Raw genomic sequence first — 19,606 nt, 5'->3', positions numbered from 1 at the left:
GCAAACGGGTAAGGTTTACGGTACACGGGAGGGTACGGAAATGTGTTAGTGTCAAAGTACATGTGAGGGCATGGGTTAGTTTTTTTGTACGGGTTAAGTTTAGTGTACGGGTTAGGGTATGCTGTAAGGTTGGTGTTAGCGTTATGTTTAGGGCTAGGGTTAGGGTTAGTGAACGGTAAGATTTTGGGTACAGGAGAGGATACGGAAAATTGTTCGGGTCAAGGTACGTGTTAGGACATGGGTTAGTGATAGTGTATGGGTTGGGATTAGGGTACGGGTTAGGGTAAGTAGTAGGGTTGGCGTTAGGGTTAGGGCTAGGGCTAGGGCTAGGGTTAGGGTTAGCGAATGGGTAAGGTTTAGGGTACCGGTGAGGTTATGGAAAAGCGTTAGGGTCAGGGTACATGTCAGGGCATGGCTTAGTAGTAGTATACTGGTTAGGATTAGGGTACGGTTTAGGTAAGGTTTAGGGTTGGGCTTAGGGTTAGCTTTATGGCTAGGGTTAGGGTTAGCCAAATGTCAGGTTTAGGGTACAGGTGATGGTACAGAAAAGTGTTAGGGTTTGTGTATGTGTTAGGACACGTGTCAGTGTTAGTGTATGGCTTAGGATTAGCTTACGGGTTAGGGTAAGGTGTACGGTTGGGGTTTCGTCTAGGTATAGGGTTAGGGCTAGCGAACGGTAAGGTTTAGGGTACAGGTGAGGTTACGGAAAAGTGTTAGGGTCAGTGTACGTGTTAGGGCAGGGGTTAGTGTGGGTTTACAGGTTAGGATTAGGGTACGGGTTAGGGTAATTGGTAGGGTTGGCGTTATGGTTAGTGTTAGGGGTAGGGTTAAGTATAGTGAACGGGTAAGGTTTAGGTTACAGCTGACCATACGGAAATGTTTTATTGTCAAAGTACGTGTGTGGTATTGCGTTAGTGTTAGTGTATGGGTTAAGATTAGTGTATGTGTTAGGAGTAGGTTTGTAGTTAGGTTTAGGTTTGGGGCTACGGTTATGCTTAACAAATGGTAAAGTTTAGGGTTAGTGTTAGGGTTAGGGTTAGGGGTAGGGTTAGGGTAGGTGTTAGGGCACGAGTTAGTGTTAGTGTATGGGTTATGATTAGGGTATGGGTTAGGGTAAGGTGTAGGGTTGGGGTTAGGTTTAGGTTTAGGGCTAGTGTTAGGGTTAGCGAATAGGTAACATTAGAGTACAGGTGAGCGTATGGAAATGAGTTAGGGTCAGGGTTCGTGTTAGGGCACAGGTTAGTGTTAGTTTAAGGATTAGGATTAGTGTACATGTTAGAGTTAGGTGTAGGGCTGGGCTTGGGTTTAGGGTTAGGTTAAGACCTAGGGTTAGGGTTAGTGAATGGTAAGATTTAGGGTTAAGGCGTGGGTATGGAAAAGTGTAAGGGTCAGGGTAAATATTAGGGCACGGATTAGTGTTAGTGTACGGGTTAGAATTAGGGTACGGGTTAGGCTAATGGATAGGGTTGGCGTTATGTTTACTGTTAGGGCTAGGGTTAGGGTTAGCGAACGAGTAAGGTTTAGGTTACAGGTGAGGGTAAGGAAATGTTTTAGTGTCAAAGTAAGTGTGAGGGAATGGGTTAGTGTTAGTGTATGCATTAAGATTAGTGTACATGTTAGGGTAAGGTGTAGGGTTGTAGTTAGATTTAGCTTTAGGGCTAGGGTTAGGGTTAGAAAACGGTAAGATTTAGGGTACAGGAGAGAGTAGGGTAAAGAGTTAGAGGCAGGGTACGTGTCAGGGCATGGATTAGTGTTTGTGTACGGGATAGGATTAGGGTACGGTTTATGGTAAGGTGTTGGGTTGGTGTTAGGGCTTGGTTTAGGGGTATGTTTCGGGTTTGTGAATGGTAAAGTTTAGGGTACAGGTGAGGGTACAGAAAAGTGTTAGGCTCAGGTTACGTTTCAGGGCATGGATTAGTATTAGTGTACTGGTTAGGATTACGGTATGGGTTAGGGTAATGGGTAGGGTTGGGTTTAGGGTTAGGTTTAGGGCTATGGTTAGGGTTAGCGAAATGTAAGGTTTAGGTTACAGGTGATGGTCCAGAAACGTGTTAGGATCAGGGTACATGTTAGGGCACGGATTAGTGTTAGGGTACTGGTTAGGATTGGGTACGCGTTAGGGTAAGGTTTAGGGATGGGGTAAGGTTTACGTTTAGGTCTAGGGTTAAGGATAGCAAACGGTATGGTTTAGGGTACAGGTGAGTGTACAGAAAAGTGTTACGGTCAGGGTACCTGTTAGGGCACGTGTAGTGTTAGTGTATGGGTTAGGATTAGGGTACGGGTTAGGGAAATGTGTATGGTTGAGGTGAGGGTTAAGTTTAGGGCTAGGGTTAGGGTTAGCGAACAGGTAAGTTTTATGGTACATGAGTGTACGGAAACGTGTTAGTGTCAAAGTACGTGTGAGGGCATTGCATAATTTTGGTGTACGGGTTAAGATTAGTGTACGGGTTAGGGTATGGTGTAGGGTTGGTGTTAGCATTATGTTTAGGGCTAAGGTTATGGTTAGCGAACCAGTAAGGTTTAGGGTACAGGTGAGGGTACGGAAAACTTTTAGGGTCAGGGTATATGTTAGGACACCTGTTAGTGTTAGTGTACGTGTCAGGATTAGCGTACAGTTTAGGGTAAGGTGTGGGGTTGTGGTTAGGGTTAGGTTTAGGGCTAGGCTTAGGGTTGGTGAACGGGTAAGTTTTAGGGTACAGTTGAGGGTACGGAAAAGCGTTTGGGTCAGGTTATGTGTTAGGAAACGTGTTAGTGTTAATGTATGGTTAGGATTAGGGTATGGGTTAGGGTAATGGTTAGGGTTGGCGTTAGGGTTAGGGATAGGCTTAGCGAACGGTTAAGGCTTATGGTACATGTGAGTGTATGGAGACGTGTTAGTGTCAAATTACGTGTGAGGGCATGGGTTAGTGTTAGTGTAGGGGTTAAAAATAGGGTACGGGTTAGAATAAGGTGTAGGGTTGGTGTTAGGGTTAGATTTAAGTCTACAGTTAGGGTTAGCTAACAATTAGGTTTAGCGTACAGCTGAGGGTATGGAAAAGTGTTATGGTCAGGGTACGTTTCAGGGCACTGGTTAGTGTTAGTGTACGGTTTAGGATTAGTGTATGGGTTAGGGTAAGATGTAGGGTTGGCGTTAGGTTTAGGTTTAGAGCTCGGGTTAGGGTTAGCGACCGGGTAATTTTTAGGTTACAGGGGAGGGTACGGAAATGTTTTAGGGTCAAAATACATATGCGGGAATGGGTTAGTGTTAGTTTAAGGTTTAAGATTAGTGTACGTGTTAGGGTAAGGTGTAGGGTTGGAGTTAGATTTAGCTTTAGGGCTAGGGTTAGGGTTAGCGAAATGTAAGGCTTAGAGTACAGGTGAGGGTACAGAAAAGTGTTACGGTCTGTGTACGTGTCAGGGCATGGATTAGTATTAGGGTACGGGTTAGGATTACAGTACGGATCAGGGTTAGGTGTAGGATTGGGGTTAGGGTTAGTGTTAGGGTTAGGGTTAGCGAATAGGTAATATTTAGGGTACAGGTAAGCATATGGAAACGAGTTAGGGTCAGGCTTGGTGTTAGGGCACAGGTTAGTGTTATTGTACGGATTAGGATTAGGGTATGGGTTAGGATTTTGTGTAGGCTTGTGGATAGTGTTAGGCTTAGACCTAGAGTAAGTGTTAGCGAACAGGTAAGGTTTACGGTACACAGGAGGGTAAGGAAAGGTGTTAGTGTCAAAGTACATGTGAGGGAATTGCTTAATTTTGGTGTATGGGTTAGGATCAGTGTATGGGTTAGGGTATGGTGTCAGGTTGGTGTTAGCGTTCTGTTTAGGGAAAGGGCTAGGTTTAGTGAACGGTAAGATTTAGGGTACTGGAGAGGATACGGAAAAGTGTTAGGGTCAGGGTACGTGTTAGGGCACGGGTTAGTGTTAGTGTACGGGTTAGGATTAGGGTATGGGTTAGGGAAAGGTGTAGGGTTGGGGTTATGTTTAGGTGTAGGGGTGGGGTTAGGGTTAGCGAATAGGTAACATTTAGGGTACAGGTGAGCTTATGGAAACAAGTTAGGGTCAGGGTTCATGTTAGGGCACAGGTTAGTGTTAGTGTATGGATTAGGGTACGGGTTAGGGTTAGGTGTAGGGTTGGGGTTAGGGTTAGGTTTAGACATAGGGTTAGGGTTAGCGAATGGTAAGATTTAGGGTACAGGAGTGGGTATGGAAAAGTGTTAGGGTCAGGGTGCGTGTTAGGGCATGGATTAGTGTTAGTGTATGGGTAAGGATTAGGGTACGGGTTAGGGAAATGGGTAGGGTTGGTGTTATGGTTAGGGTTAGGCCTACAGTTAGAGTTAGCAAACGGGTAAGGTTTACGGTACACGGGAGGGTACGGAAATGTGTTAGTGTCAAAGTACATGTGAGGGCATGGGTTAGTTTTTTTGTACGGGTTAAGTTTAGTGTACGGGTTAGGGTATGCTGTAAGGTTGGTGTTAGCGTTATGTTTAGGGCTAGGGTTAGGGTTAGTGAACGGTAAGATTTTGGGTACAGGAGAGGATACGGAAAATTGTTCGGGTCAAGGTACGTGTTAGGACATGGGTTAGTGATAGTGTATGGGTTGGGATTAGGGTACGGGTTAGGGTAAGTAGTAGGGTTGGCGTTAGGGTTAGGGCTAGGGCTAGGGCTAGGGTTAGGGTTAGCGAATGGGTAAGGTTTAGGGTACCGGTGAGGTTATGGAAAAGCGTTAGGGTCAGGGTACATGTCAGGGCATGGCTTAGTAGTAGTATACTGGTTAGGATTAGGGTACGGTTTAGGTAAGGTTTAGGGTTGGGCTTAGGGTTAGCTTTATGGCTAGGGTTAGGGTTAGCCAAATGTCAGGTTTAGGGTACAGGTGATGGTACAGAAAAGTGTTAGGGTTTGTGTATGTGTTAGGACACGTGTCAGTGTTAGTGTATGGCTTAGGATTAGCTTACGGGTTAGGGTAAGGTGTACGGTTGGGGTTTCGTCTAGGTATAGGGTTAGGGCTAGCGAACGGTAAGGTTTAGGGTACAGGTGAGGTTACGGAAAAGTGTTAGGGTCAGTGTACGTGTTAGGGCAGGGGTTAGTGTGGGTTTACAGGTTAGGATTAGGGTACGGGTTAGGGTAATTGGTAGGGTTGGCGTTATGGTTAGTGTTAGGGGTAGGGTTAAGTATAGTGAACGGGTAAGGTTTAGGTTACAGCTGACCATACGGAAATGTTTTATTGTCAAAGTACGTGTGTGGTATTGCGTTAGTGTTAGTGTATGGGTTAAGATTAGTGTATGTGTTAGGAGTAGGTTTGTAGTTAGGTTTAGGTTTGGGGCTACGGTTATGGTTAACAAATGGTAAAGTTTAGGGTTAGTGTTAGGGTTAGGGTTAGGGGTAGGGTTAGGGTAGGTGTTAGGGCACGAGTTAGTGTTAGTGTATGGGTTATGATTAGGGTATGGGTTAGGGTAAGGTGTAGGGTTGGGGTTAGGTTTAGGTTTAGGGCTAGTGTTAGGGTTAGCGAATAGGTAACATTAGAGTACAGGTGAGCGTATGGAAATGAGTTAGGGTCAGGGTTCGTGTTAGGGCACAGGTTAGTGTTAGTTTAAGGATTAGGATTAGTGTACATGTTAGAGTTAGGTGTAGGGCTGGGCTTGGGTTTAGGGTTAGGTTAAGACCTAGGGTTAGGGTTAGTGAATGGTAAGATTTAGGGTTAAGGCGTGGGTATGGAAAAGTGTAAGGGTCAGGGTAAATATTAGGGCACGGATTAGTGTTAGTGTACAGGTTAGAATTAGGGTACGGGTTAGGCTAATGGATAGGGTTGGCGTTATGTTTACTGTTAGGGCTAGGGTTAGGGTTAGCGAACGAGTAAGGTTTAGGTTACAGGTGAGGGTAAGGAAATGTTTTAGTGTCAAAGTAAGTTTGAGGGAATGGGTTAGTGTTAGTGTATGCATTAAGATTAGTGTACATGTTAGAGTAAGGTGTAGGGTTGTAGTTAGATTTAGCTTTAGGGCTAGGGTTAGGTTTAGCAAACGGTAAGATTTAGGGTACAGGAGAGAGTAGGGTAAAGAGTTAGAGGCAGGGTACGTGTCAGGGCATGGATTAGTGTTTGTGTACGGGATAGGATTAGGGTACGGTTTATGGTAAGGTGTTGGGTTGGTGTTAGGGCTTGGTTTAGGGCTATGTTTCGGGTTTGTGAACGGTAAAGTTTAGGGTACAGGTGAGGGTACAGAAAAGTGTTAGGCTCAGGTTACGTTTCAGGGCATGGATTAGTATTAGTGTACTGGTTAGGATTACGGTATGGGTTAGGGTAATGGGTAGGGTTGGGTTTAGGGTTTGGTTTAGGGCTATGGTTAGGGCTAGCGAAATGTGAGGTTTAGGTTACAGGTGATGGTCCAGAAACGTGTTAGGATCAGGGTACATGTTAGGGCACGGATTAGTGTTAGGGTACTGGTTAGGATTGGGTATGTGTTAGGGTAAGGTTTAGGGATGGGGTAAGGTTTACGTTTAGGTCTATGGTTAAGGATAGCAAACCGTATGGTTTAGGGTACAGGTGAGTGTACAGAAAAGTGTTACGGTCAGGGTACCTGTTAGGGCACGTGTAGTTTTAGTGTATGGGTTAGGATTAGGGTACGGGTTAGGGAAATGTGTAGGGTTGAGGTTAGGGTTAAGTTTAGGGCTAGGGTTAGTGTTAGCGAACAGGTAAGTTTTATGGTACATGAGTGTACGGAAACGTGTTAGTGTCAAAGTACGTGTGAGGGCATTGCATAATTTTGGTGTACGGGTTAAGATTTGTGTACGGGTTAGGGTATGGTGTAGGGTTGGTGTTAGCATTATGTTTAGGGCTAAGGTTACGGTTAGCGAACCAGTAAGGTTTAGGGTACAGGTGAGGGTACGGAAAACTTTTAGGGTCAGGGTATATGTTAGGACACCTGTTAGTGTTAGTGTACATGTCAGGATTAGCGTAGAGTTTAGGGTAAGGTGTGGGGTTGTGGTTAGGGTTAGGTTTAGGGCTAGGCTTAGGGTTGGCGAACGGGTAAGTTTTAGGGTACAGTTGAGGGTACGGAAAAGCGTTTGGGTCAGGTTATGTGTTAGGAAACGTGTTAGTGTTAATGTATGGTTAGGATTAGGGTATGGGTTAGGGTAATGGTTAGGGTTGGCGTTAGGGTTAGGGATAGGCTTAGCGAACAGTTAAGGCTTATGGTACATGTGAGTGTATGGAGACGTGTTAGTGTCAAATTACGTGTGAGGGCATGGGTTAGTGTTAGTGTAGGGGTTAAAAATAGGGTACGGGTTAGAATAAGGTGTAGGGTTGGTGTTAGGGTTAGGTTTAAGTCTACAGTTAGGGTTAGCTAACGATTAGGTTTAGCGTACAGCTGAGGGTATGGAAAAGTGTTATGGTCAGGGTACGTTTCAGGGCACTGGTTAGTGTTAGTGTATGGTTTAGGAGTAGTGTATGGGTTAGGGTAAGAGGTAGGGTTGGCGTTAGGGTTAGGTTTAGAGCTAGGGTTAGGGTTAGCGACCGGGTAATTTTTAGGTTACAGGGGAGGGTACGGAAATGTTTTAGGGTCAAAATACATATGCGGGAATGGGTTAGTGTTAGTTTAAGGTTTAAGATTAGTGTACGTGTTAGGGTCAGGTGTAGGGTTGGAGTTAGATTTAGCTTTAGGGCTAGGGTTAGGGTTAGCGAAATGTAAGGCTTAGGGTACAGGTGAGGGTACAGAAAAGTGTTACGGTCTGTGTACGTGTCAGGGCACGGATTAGTATTAGGGTACGGGTTAGGATTACAGTACGGATTAGGGTAAGGTGTAGGATTGGGTTTAGGGTTAGTGTTAGGGTTAGGGTTAGCGAATAGGTAATATTTAGGGTACAGGTAAGCATATGGAAAGGAGTTAGGGTCAGGCTTGGTGTTAGGGCACAGGTTAGTGTTATTGTACGGATTAGGATTAGGGTATGGGTTAGGATTTTGTGTAGGGTTTTGGATAGTGTTAGGCTTAGACCTAGGGTAAGTGTTAGCGAACAGGTAAGGTTTACGGTACACAGGAGGGTACGGAAACGTGTTAGTGTCAAAGTATATGTGAGGGAATTGCTTAATTTTGTTGTATGGGTTAAGATCAGTGTATGGGTTAGGGTATGGTGTCAGGTTGGTGTTAGCGTTCTGTTTAGGGAAAGGGCTAGGTTTAGCGAACGGTAAGATTTAGGGTACTGGAGAGGATACGGAAAAGTGTTAGGGTCAGGGTAGGTGTTAGGGCACGGGTTAGTGTTAGTGTACGGGTTAGGATTAGGGTATGGGTTAGGGAAAGGTGTAGGGTTGGGGTTATGTTTAGGTGTAGTGCTGGGGTTAGGGTTAGCGAATAGGTAACATTTAGGGTACAGGTGAGCTTATGGAAACAAGTTAGGGTCAGGGTTCATGTTAGGGCACAGGTTAGTGTTAGTGTATGGATTAGGGTACGGGTTAGGGTTAGGTGTAGGGTTGGGGTTAGGGTTAGGTTTAGACATAGGGTTAGGGTTAGCGAATGGTAAGATTTAGGGTACAGGAGTGGGTATGGAAAAGTGTTAGGGTCAGGGTACGTGTTAGCGCATGGATTAGTGTTAGTGTATGGGTAAGGATTAGGGTACGGGTTAGGGAAATGGGTAGGGTTGGTGTTATGGTTAGGGTTAGGCCTACGGTTACAGTCAGCGAATGGGTAAGGTTTACGGTACACGGGAGGGTACGGAAATGTGTTAGTGTCAAAGTACATGTGAGGGCATGTGTTCCTTTTTTTGTACAGGTTAAGTTTAGTGTACGGGTTAGGGTATGCTGTAAGGTTGGTGTTAGCGTTATGTTTAGGGCTAGGGTTAGGGTTAGTGAACGGTAAGATTTTGGGTACAGGAGAGGATACGGAAAAGTGTTCGGGTCAAGGTACGTGTTAGGACATGGGTTAGTGATAGTGTATGGGTTGGGATTAGGGTACGGGTTAGGGTAAGTAGTAGGGTTGGCGTTAGGGTTAGGGCTAGGGCTAGGGCTAGGGTTAGGGTTAGCGAATGGGTAAGGTTTAGGGTACCGGTGAGGTTATGGAAAAGCGTTAGGGTCAGGGTACATGTCAGGGCATGGCTTAGTAGTAGTATACTGGTTAGGATTAGGGTACAGTTTAGGTAAGGTTTAGGGATGGGCTTAGGGTTAGCTTTATGGCTAGGGTTAGGGTTAGCCAAATGTCAGGTTTAGGGTACAGGTGATGGTACAGAAAAGTGTTAGGGTTTGTGTATGTGTTAGGACATGTGTCAGTGTTAGTGTATGGCTTAGGATTAGCTTACGGGTTAGGGTAAGGTGTACGGTTGGGGTTTCGTCTAGGTTTAGGGTTAGGGTTAGCGAACGGTAATGTTTAGGGTACAGGTGAGGTTACGGAAAAGTGTTAGGATCAGGGTACGTGTTAGGGCAGGGGTTAGTGTGGGTTTACAGGTTAGGATTAGGGTACGGGTTAGGGTAATTGGTAGGGTTGGCGTTATGGTTAGTGTTAGGGGTAGGGTTAAGTATAGTGAACGGGTAAGGTTTAGGTTACAGCTGACCATACGGAAATGTTTTATTGTCAAAGTACGTGTGTGGTATTGCGTTAGTGTTAGTGTATGGGTTAAGATTAGTGTATGTGTTAGGAGTAGGTTTGTAGTTAGGTTTAGGTTTGGGGCTACGGTTATGGTTAACAAATGGTAAAGTTTAGGGTTAGTGTTAGGGTTAGGGTTAGGGGTAGGGTTAGGGTAGGTGTTAGGGCACGAGTTAGTGTTAGTGTATGGGTTATGATTAGGGTATGGGTTAGGGTAAGGTGTAGGGTTGGGGTTAGGTTTAGGTTTAGGGCTAGTGTTAGGGTTAGCGAATAGGTAACATTAGAGTACAGGTGAGCGTATGGATATGAGTTAGGGTCAGGGTTCGTGTTAGGGCACAGGTTAGTGTTAGTTTAAGGATTAGGATTAGTGTACATGTTAGAGTTATGTGTAGGGTTGGGCTTGGGTTTAGGGTTAGGTTTAGACCTAGGGTTAGGGTTAGTGAATGGTAAGATTTAGGGTTCACGCGTGGGTATGGAAAAGTGTAAGGGTCAGGGTAAATGTTAGGGCACGGATTAGTGTTAGTGTACGGGTTAGAATTAGGGTACGGGTTAGGCTAATGGATAGGGTTGGCATTATGTTTAGTGTTAGGGCTAGGGTTAGGGTTAGCGAACGAGTAAGCTTTAGGTTACAGGTGAGGGTAAGGAAATGTTTTAGTGTCAAAGTAAGTGTGAGGGAATGGGTTAGTGTTAGTGTATGCATTAAGATTAGTGTACATGTTAGGGTAAGGTGTAGGGTTGTAGTTAGATTTAGCTTTAGGGCTAGGGTTAGGGTTAGCAAACGGTAAGATTTAGGGTACAGGAGAGAGTTGGGTAAAGAGTTAGAGGCAGGGTACGTGTCAGGGCATGGATTAGTGTTTGTGTACGGGATAGGATTAGGGTACGGTTTATGGTAAGGTGTTGGGTTGGTGTTAGGGCTTGGTTTAGGGGTATGTTTCGGGTTTGTGAACGGTAAAGTTTAGGGTACAGGTGAGGGTACAGAAAAGTGTTAGGCTCAGGTTACGTTTCAGGGCACGGATTAGTATTAGTGTACTGGTTAGGATTACGGTATGGGTTAGGGTAATGGGTAGGGTTGGGTTTAGGGTTTGGTTTAGGGCTATGGTTAGGGCTAGCGAAATGTAAGGTTTAGGTTACAGGTGATGGTCCAGAAACGTGTTAGGATCAGGGTACATGTTAGGGCACGGATTAGTGTTAGGGTACTGGTTAGGATTGGGTATGTGTTAGGGTAAGGTTTAGGGATGGGGTAAGGTTTACGTTTAGGTCTAGGGTTAAGGATAGCAAATGGTATGGTTTAGGGTACAGGTGAGTGTACAGAAAAGTGTTACGGTCAGGGTACCTGTTAGGGCACGTGTAGTTTTAGTGTATGGGTTAGGATTAGGGTACGGGTTAGGGAAATGTGTAGGGTTGAGGTTAGGGTTAAGTTTAGGGCTAGGGTTAGGGTTAGCGAACAGGTAAGTTTTATGGTACATGAGTGTACGGAAACGTGTTAGTGTCAAAGTACGTGTGAGGCCATTGCATAACTTTGGTGTACGGGTTAAGATTAGTGTACGGGTTAGGGTATGGTGTAGGGTTGGTGTTAGCATTATGTTTAGGGCTAAGGTTACGGTTAGCGAACCAGTAAGGTTTAGGGTACAGGTGAGGGTACGGAAAACTTTTAGGGTCAGGGTATATGTTAGGACACCTGTTAGTGTTAGTGTACATGTCAGGATTAGCGTAGAGTTTAGGGTAAGGTGTGGGGTTGTGGTTAGGGTTAGGTTTAGGGCTAGGCTTAGGGTTGGCGAACGGGTAAGTTTTAGGGTACAGTTGAGGGTACGGAAAAGCGTTTGGGTCAGGTTATGTGTTAGGAAACGTGTTAGTGTTAATGTGTGGTTAGGATTAGGGTATGGGTTAGGGTAATGGTTAGGGTTGGCGTTAGGGTTAGGGATAGGCTTAGCGAACAGTTAAGGCTTATGGTACATGTGAGTGTATGGAGACGTGTTAGTGTCAAATTACGTGTGAGGGCATGGGTTAGTGTTAGTGTAGGGGTTAAAAATAGGGTACGGGTTAGAATAAGGTGTAGGTTTGGTGTTAGGGTTAGTTTGAAGTCTACAGTTAGGGTTAGCTAACGATTAGGTTTAGCGTACAGCAGAGGGTATGGAAAAGTGTTAGGGTCAGGGTACGTTTCAGGGCACTGGTTAGTGTTAGTGTACGGTTTAGGATTAGTGTATGGGTTAGGGTAAGATGTAGTGTTGGCGTTAGGGTTAGGTTTAGAGCTAGGGTTAGGGTTAGCGACCGAGTAATTTTTAGGTTATAGAGGAGGGTACGGAAATGTTTTAGGGTCAAAATACATATGCGGGAATGGGTTAGTGTTAGTTTAAGGTTTAAGATTAGTGTACGTGTTAGGGTAAGGTGTAGGGTTGGAGTTAGATTTAGCTTTAGGGCTAGGGTTAGGGTTAGCGAAATGTAAGGCTTAGGGTACAGGTTAGGGTACAGAAAAGTGTTACGGTCTGTGTACGTGTCAGGGAACGGATTAGTATTAGGGTACGGGTTAGGATTACAGTACGGATCAGGGTTAGGTGTAGGATTGGGGTTAGGGTTAGTGTTAGGGTTAGGGTTAGCGAATAGGTAATATTTAGGGTACAGGTAAGCATATGGAAACGAGTTAGGGTCAGGCTTGGTGTTAGGGCACAGGTTAGTGTTATTGTACGGATTAGGATTAGGGTATGGGTTAGGATTTTGTGTAGGCTTGTAGATAGTGTTAGGCTTAGACCTAGAGTAAGTGTTAGCGAACAGGTAAGGTTTACGGTACACAGGAGGGTAAGGAAAGGTGTTAGTGTCAAAGTACATGTGAGGGAATTGCTTAATTTTGGTGTATGGGTTAGGATCAGTGTATGGGTTAGGGTATGGTGTCAGGTTGGTGTTAGCGTTCTGTTTAGGGAAAGGGCTAGGTTTAGTGAACGGTAAGATTTAGGGTACTGGAGAGGATACGGAAAAGTGTTAGGGTCAGGGTACGTGTTAGGGCACGGGTTAGTGTTAGTGTACGGGTTAGGATTAGGGTATGGGTTAGGGAAAGGTGTAGGGTTGGGGTTATGTTTAGGTGTAGGGGTGGGGTTAGGGTTAGCGAATAGGTAACATTTAGGGTACAGGTGAGCTTATGGAAACAAGTTAGGGTCAGGGTTCATGTTAGGGCACAGGTTAGTGTTAGTGTATGGATTAGGGTACGGGTTAGGGTTAGGTGTAGGGTTGGGGTTAGGGTTAGGTTTAGACATAGGGTTAGGGTTAGCGAATGGTAAGATTTAGGGTACAGGAGTGGGTATGGAAAAGTGTTAGGGTCAGGGTGCGTGTTAGGGCATGGATTAGTGTTAGTGTATGGGTAAGGATTAGGGTACGGGTTAGGGAAATGGGTAGGGTTGGTGTTATGGTTAGGGTTAGGCCTACAGTTAGAGTTAGCAAACGGGTAAGGTTTACGGTACACGGGAGGGTACGGAAATGTGTTAGTGTCAAAGTACATGTGAGGGCATGGGTTAGTTTTTTTGTACGGGTTAAGTTTAGTGTACGGGTTAGGGTATGCTGTAAGGTTGGTGTTAGCGTTATGTTTAGGGCTAGGGTTAGGGTTAGTGAACGGTAAGATTTTGGGTACAGGAGAGGATACGGAAAATTGTTCGGGTCAAGGTACGTGTTAGGACATGGGTTAGTGATAGTGTATGGGTTGGGATTAGGGTACGGGTTAGGGTAAGTAGTAGGGTTGGCGTTAGGGTTAGGGCTAGGGCTAGGGCTAGGGTTAGGGTTAGCGAATGGGTAAGGTTTAGGGTACCGGTGAGGTTATGGAAAAGCGTTAGGGTCAGGGTACATGTCAGGGCATGGCTTAGTAGTAGTATACTGGTTAGGATTAGGGTACGGTTTAGGTAAGGTTTAGGGTTGGGCTTAGGGTTAGCTTTATGGCTAGGGTTAGGGTTAGCCAAATGTCAGGTTTAGGGTACAGGTGATGGTACAGAAAAGTGTTAGGGTTTGTGTATGTGTTAGGACACGTGTCAGTGTTAGTGTATGGCTTAGGATTAGCTTACGGGTTAGGGTAAGGTGTACGGTTGGGGTTTCGTCTAGGTTTAGGGTTAGGGCTAGCGAACGGTAAGGTTTAGGGTACAGGTGAGGTTACGGAAAAGTGTTAGGGTCAGTGTACGTGTTAGGGCAGGGGTTAGTGTGGGTTTACAGGTTAGGATTAGGGTACGGGTTAGGGTAATTGGTAGGGTTGGCGTTATGGTTAGTGTTAGGGGTAGGGTTAAGTATAGTGAACGGGTAAGGTTTAGGTTACAGCTGACCATACGGAAATGTTTTATTGTCAAAGTACGTGTGTGGTATTGCGTTAGTGTTAGTGTATGGGTTAAGATTAGTGTATGTGTTAGGAGTAGGTTTGTAGTTAGGTTTAGGTTTGGGGCTACGGTTATGGTTAACAAATGGTAAAGTTTAGGGTTAGTGTTAGGGTTAGGGTTAGGGGTAGGGTTAGGGTAGGTGTTAGGGCACGAGTTAGTGTTAGTGTATGGGTTATGATTAGGGTATGGGTTAGGGTAAGGTGTAGGGTTGGGGTTAGGTTTAGGTTTAGGGCTAGTGTTAGGGTTAGCGAATAGGTAACATTAGAGTACAGGTGAGCGTATGGAAATGAGTTAGGGTCAGGGTTCGTGTTAGGGCACAGGTTAGTGTTAGTTTAAGGATTAGGATTAGTGTACATGTTAGAGTTATGTGTAGGGTTGGGCTTTGGTTTAGGATTAGGTTAAGACCTAGGGTTAGGGATAGTGAATGGTAAGATTTAGGGTTAAGGCGTGGGTATGGAAAAGTGTAAGGGTCAGGGTAAATATTAGGGCACGGATTAGTGTTAGTGTACGGGTTAGAATTAGGGTACGGGTTAGGCTAATGGATAGGGTTGGCGTTATGTTTAGTGTTAGGGCTAGGGTTAGGGTTAGCGAACGAGTAAGGTTTAGGTTACAGGTGAGGGTAAGGAAATGTTTTAGTGTCAAAGTAAGTGTGAGGGAATGGGTTAGTGTTAGTGTATGCATTAAGATTAGTGTACATGTTAGGGTAAGGTGTAGGGTTGTAGTTAGATTTAGCTTTAGGGCTAGGGTTAGGGTTAGCAAACGGTAAGATTTAGGGTACAGGAGAGAGTAGGGTAAAGAGTTAGAGGCAGGGTACGTGTCAGGGCATGGATTAGTGTTTGTGTACGGGATAGGATTAGGGTACGGTTTATGGTAAGGTGTTGGGTTGGTGTTAGGGCTTGGTTTAGGGGTATGTTTCGGGTTTGTGAACGGTAAAGTTTAGGGTACAGGTGAGGGTACAGAAAAGTGTTAGGCTCAGGTTACGTTTCAGGGCATGGATTAGTATTAGTGTACTGGTTAGGATTACGGTATGGGTTAGGGTAATGGGTAGGGTTGGGTTTAGGGTTAGGTTTAGGGCTATGGTTAGGGTTAGCGAAATGTAAGGTTTAGGTTACAGGTGATGGTCCAGAAACGTGTTAGGATCAGGGTACATGTTAGGGCACGGATTAGTGTTAGGGTACTGGTTAGGATTGGGTACGCGTTAGGGTAAGGTTTAGGGATGGGGTAAGGTTTACGTTTAGGTCTAGGGTTAAGGATAGCAAACGGTATGGTTTAGGGTACAGGTGAGTGTACAGAAAAGTGTTACGGTCAGGGTACCTGTTAGGGCACGTGTAGTGTTAGTGTATGGGTTAGGATTAGGGTACGGGTTAGGGAAATGTGTATGGTTGAGGTTAGGGTTAAGTTTAGGGCTAGGGTTAGGGTTAGCGAACAGGTAAGTTTTATGGTACATGAGTGTACGGAAACGTGTTAGTGTCAAAGTACGTGTGAGGGCATTGCATAATTTTGGTGTACAGGTTAAGATTAGTGTACGGGTTAGGGTATGGTGTAGGGTTGGTGTTAGCATTATGTTTAGGACTAAGGTTATGGTTAGCGAACCAGTAAGGTTTAGGGTACAGGTGAGGGTACGGAAAACTTTTAGGGTCAGGGTATATGTTAGGACACCTGTTAGTGTTAGTGTACGTGTCAGGATTAGCGTACAGTTTAGGGTAAGGTGTGGGGTTGTGGTTAGGGTTAGGTTTAGGGCTAGGCTTAGGGTTGGCGAACGGGTAAGTTTTAGGGTACAGTTGAGGGTACGGAAAAGCGTTTGGGTCAGGTTATGTGTTAGGAAACGTGTTAGTGTTAATGTATGGTTAGGATTAGGGTATGGGTTAGGGTAATGGTTAGGGTTGGCGTTAGGGTTAGGGATAGGCTTAGCGAACGGTTAAGGCTTATGGTACATGTGAGTGTATGGAGACGTGTTAGTGTCAAATTACGTGTGAGGGCATGGGTTAGTGTTAGTGTAGGGGTTAAAAATAGGGTACGGGTTAGAATAAGGTGTAGGGTTGGTGTTAGGGTTAGATTTAAGTCTACAGTTAGGGTTAGCTAACAATTAGGTTTAGCGTACAGCTGAGGGTATGGAAAAGTGTTATGGTCAGGGTACGTTTCAGGGCACTGGTTAGTGTTAGTGTACGGTTTAGGATTAGTGTATGGGTTAGGGTAAGATGTAGGGTTGGCGTTAGGTTTAGGTTTAGAGCTCGGGTTAGGGTTAGCGACCGGGTAATTTTTAGGTTACAGGGGAGGGTACGGAAATGTTTTAGGGTCAAAATACATATGCGGGAATGGGTTAGTGTTAGTTTAAGGTTTAAGATTAGTGTACGTGTTAGGGTAAGGTGTAGGGTTGGAGTTAGATTTAGCTTTAGGGCTAGGGTTAGGGTTAGCGAAATGTAAGGCTTAGGGTACAGGTGAGGGTACAGAAAAGTGTTACGGTCTGTGTACGTGTCAGGGCACGGATTAGTATTAGGGTACGGGTTAGGATTACAGTACGGATCAGGGTTAGGTGTAGGATTGGGGTTAGGGTTAGTGTTAGGGTTAGGGTTAGCGAATAGGTAATATTTAGGGTACAGGTAAGCATATGGAAACGAGTTAGGGTCAGGCTTGGTGTTAGGGCACAGGTTAGTGTTATTGTACGGATTAGGATTAGGGTATGGGTTAGGATTTTGTGTAGGCTTGTGGATAGTGTTAGGCTTAGACCTAGGGTAAGTGTTAGCGAACAGGTAAGGTTTACGGTACACAGGAGGGTACGGAAACGTGTTAGTGTCAAAGAATATGTGAGGGAATTGCTTAATTTTGGTGTATGGGTTAAGATCAGTGTATGGGTTAGGGTATGGTGTCAGGTTGGTGTTAGCGTTCTGTTTAGGGAAAGGGCTAGGTTTAGCGAACGGTAAGATTTAGGGTACTGGAGAGGATACGGAAAAGTGTTAGGGTCAGGGTACGTGTTAGGGCACGGGTTAGTGTTAGTGTACGGGTTAGGATTAGGGTATGGGTTAGGGAAAGGTGTAGGGTTGGGGTTATGTTTAGGTGTAGGGGTGGGGTTAGGGTTAGCGAATAGGTAACATTTAGGGTACACGTGAGCTTATGGAAACAAGTTAGGGTCAGGGTTCATGTTAGGGCACAGGTTAGTGTTAGTGTATGGATTAGGGTACGGGTTAGGGTTAGGTGTAGGGTTGGGGTTAGGGTTAGGTTTAGACATAGGGTTAGGGTTAGTGAATGGTAAGATTTAGGGTTAAGGCGTGGGTATGGAAAAGTGTAAGGGTCAGGGTAAATATTAGGGCACGGATTAGTGTTAGTGTACGAGTTAGAATTAGGGTACGGGTTAGGCTAATGGATAGGGTTGGCGTTCTGTTTAGTGTTAGGGCTAGGGTTAGGGTTAGCGAACGAGTAAGGTTTAGGTTACAGGTGAGGGTAAGGAAATGTTTTAGTGTCAAAGTAAGTGTGAGGGAATGGGTTAGTGTTAGTGTATGCATTAAGATTAGTGTACATGTTAGGGTAAGGTGTAGGGTTGTAGTTAGATTTAGCTTTAGGGCTAGGGTTAGGGTTAGCAAACGGTAAGATTTAGGGTACAGGAGAGAGTAGGGTAAAGAGTTAGAGGCAGGGTACGTGTCAGGGCATGGATTAGTGTTTGTGTATGGGATAGGATTAGGGTACGGTTTATGGTAAGGTGTTGGGTTGGTGTTAGGGCTTGGTTTAGGGGTATGTTTCGGGTTTGTGAACGGTAAAGTTTAGGGTACAGGTGAGGGTACAGAAAAGTGTTAGGCTCAGGTTACGTTTCTGGGCATGGATTAGTATTAGTGTACTGGTTAGGATTACGGTATGGGTTAGGGTAATGGGTAGGGTTGGGTTTAGGGTTAGGTTTAGGGCTATGGTTAGGGTTAGCGAAATGTAAGGTTTAGGTTACAGGTGATGGTCCAGAAACGTGTTAGGATCAGGGTACATGTTAGGGCACGGATTAGTGTTAGGGTACTGGTTAGGATTGGGTACGCGTTAGGGTAAGGTTTAGGGATGGGGTAAGGTTTACGTTTAGGTCTAGGGTTAAGGATAGCAAACGGTATGGTTTAGGATACAGGTGAGTGTACAGAAAAGTGTTACGGTCAGGGTACCTGTTAGAGCACGTGTAGTGTTAGTGTATGGGTTAGGATTAGGGTACGGGTTAGGGAAATGTGTAGGGTTGAGGTTAGGGTTAAGTTTAGGGCTAGGGTTAGGGTTAGCGAACAGGTAAGTTTTATGGTACATGAGTGTACGGAAACGTGTTAGTGTCAAAGTACGTGTGAGGGCATTGCATAATTTTGGTGTACGGGTTAAGATTAGTGTACGGGTTAGGGTATGGTGTAGGGTTGGTGTTAGCATTATGTTTAGGGCTAAGGTTATGGTTAGCGAACCAGTAAGGTTTAGGGTACAGGTGAGGGTATGGAAAACTTTTAGGGTCAGGGTATATGTTAGGACACCTGTTAGTGTTAGTGTACGTGTCAGGATTAGCGTACAGTTTAGGGTAAGGTGTGGGGTTGTGGTTAGGTTTAGGTTTAGGGCTAGTCTTAGGGTTGGCGAACGGGTAAGTTTTAGGGTACAGTTGAGGGTACGGAAAAGCGTTTGGGTCAGGTTATGTGTTAGGAAACGTGTTAGTGTTAATGTATGGTTAGGATTAGGGTATGGGTTAGGGTAATGGTAAGGGTTGGCGTTAGGGTTAGGGATAGGCTTAGCGAACGGTTAAGGCTTATGGTACATGTGAGTGTATGGAGACGTGTTAGTGTCAAATTACGTGTGAGGGCATGGGTTAGTGTTAGTGTAGGGGTTAAAAATAGGGTACGGGTTAGAATAAGGTGTAGGGTTGGTGTTAGGGTTAGATTTAAGTCTACAGTTAGGGTTAGCTAACAATTAGGTTTAGCGTACAGCTGAGGGTATGGAAAAGTGTTATGGTCAGGGTACGTTTCAGGGCACTGGTTAGTGTTAGTGTACGGTTTAGGATTAGTGTATGGGTTAGGGTAAGATGTAGGGTTGGCGTTAGGTTTAGGTTTAGAGCTCGGGTTAGGGTTAGCGACCGGGTAATTTTTAGGTTACAGGGGAGGGTACGGAAATGTTTTAGGGTCAAAATACATATGCGGGAATGGGTTAGTGTTAGTTTAAGGTTTAAGATTAGTGTACGTGTTAGGGTCAGGTGTAGGGTTGGAGTTAGATTTAGCTTTAGGGCTAGGGTTAGGGTTAGCGAAATGTAAGGCTTAGAGTACAGGTGAGGGTACAGAAAAGTGTTACGGTCTGTGTACGTGTCAGGGCATGGATTAGTATAAGGGTACGGGTTAGGATTACAGTACGGATCAGGGTTAGGTGTAGGATTGGGGTTAGGGTTAGTGTTAGGGTTAGGGTTAGCGAATAGGTAATATTTAGGGTACAGGTAAGCATATGGAAACGAGTTAGGGTCAGGCTTGGTGTTAGGGCACAGGTTAGTGTTATTGTACGGATTAGGATTAGGGTATGGGTTAGGATTTTGTGTAGGCTTGTGGATAGTGTTAGGCTTAGACCTAGAGTAAGTGTTAGCGAACAGGTAAGGTTTACGGTACACAGGAGGGTAAGGAAAGGTGTTAGTGTCAAAGTACATGTGAGGGAATTGCTTAATTTTGGTGTATGGGTTAGGATCAGTGTATGGGTTAGGGTATGGTGTCAGGTTGGTGTTAGCGTTCTGTTTAGGGAA

The sequence above is a fragment of the Mesoplodon mirus genome (genome assembly GCF_964341445.2).
Source record: "Mesoplodon mirus genome assembly, chromosome: 20".
NCBI classification, from domain to species: Eukaryota; Metazoa; Chordata; class Mammalia; order Artiodactyla; family Ziphiidae; genus Mesoplodon; species Mesoplodon mirus.
The sequence above is the reverse complement of the archived record's forward strand: the minus strand, read 5'-3'. Positions refer to the sequence as shown.